Raw genomic sequence first — 1011 nt, 5'->3', positions numbered from 1 at the left:
TTTGAAGATAATTACGAAGATCGGAAAAAATGGAATATCTCCATTTTTATGCTATGACGGCTTAAGGACAGAAGAGGAAAAACGTAAACCGACCTAGGAGCCAGTATATAAAGAGTCCTAGGCAAGAGGCATGGGGAGAGACTTTTTTCGGAGCAAACTTATCACTTAGAGCGATTTAGGCATATTTCCGTTTTTGTTATTTCGAGCTGCGACTCAATTAGGTTTAGCCATCTTAGGGTTGCTAGAACAAGGAATCTCGCCGACAGCTCTCGAGCTCAGGCTTATACCTTGTTGTAACGCTCAAACACGGATTCGGAATAAGATCTATTTTGCTCTCTTTTTACGATTTTTGTACTTTGTCGTTGATATCTCGTGTTCTGATTGCTTAGCGTGTGGTATTAACAGATCTCCGGGACCTCTAGGAAATTAGGGTTTTCCTAGTTTCCTAATTTAAACGGTAATCGACAGTGCGAATTTCGGTTCCCACAATTTGGCGCTAGAAGGAGGAGGGGTACGGAACAATCTAACTCTCAACCACATCACGTTCAACCAGACATGTCAACTGACGACGCGGATGACGTGCAGACTCCTCTTATCGGAAGCAGTGGCACTGATCTCCACACTCCCGCAGCGGACGTATCCGCGGCCACCGCACCAGCCAACGCCGCGGCATTCGAGGAGTTTAAAAAGATGTTCGCCACCTACGAAAAAAGGTCGGAAGAACTGGACAGGCTCGTGAGCACCTTGACCAAACATGTTGAAACCTTAACGGCAAGGACTAGAGCAATCCGTCCCCGCGGAACCACTAAAGTCCGCGGGAAAAGACTCGACTTCGCTACCCCACTCGATAGGCCTGGAGCCGCGCAGGAACAACCTTCGGGTCAAAACCGTAGCGAAAAATCTCTCGTCGAAAGGGGGAACCCTGAAAGTCCTCCGCCTCCCGCGAAAGATTCAGAGGATAACGAAGTCGAGCACGTCGACCTGGATCCTAGCGATGTCTCCAACGATACC

Source organism: Brassica oleracea, unplaced genomic scaffold, assembly GCF_000695525.1.
Source record: "Brassica oleracea var. oleracea cultivar TO1000 unplaced genomic scaffold, BOL UnpScaffold01036, whole genome shotgun sequence".
NCBI lineage: Eukaryota > Viridiplantae > Streptophyta > Magnoliopsida > Brassicales > Brassicaceae > Brassica > Brassica oleracea.
This window is presented reverse-complemented; position numbering follows the sequence as displayed.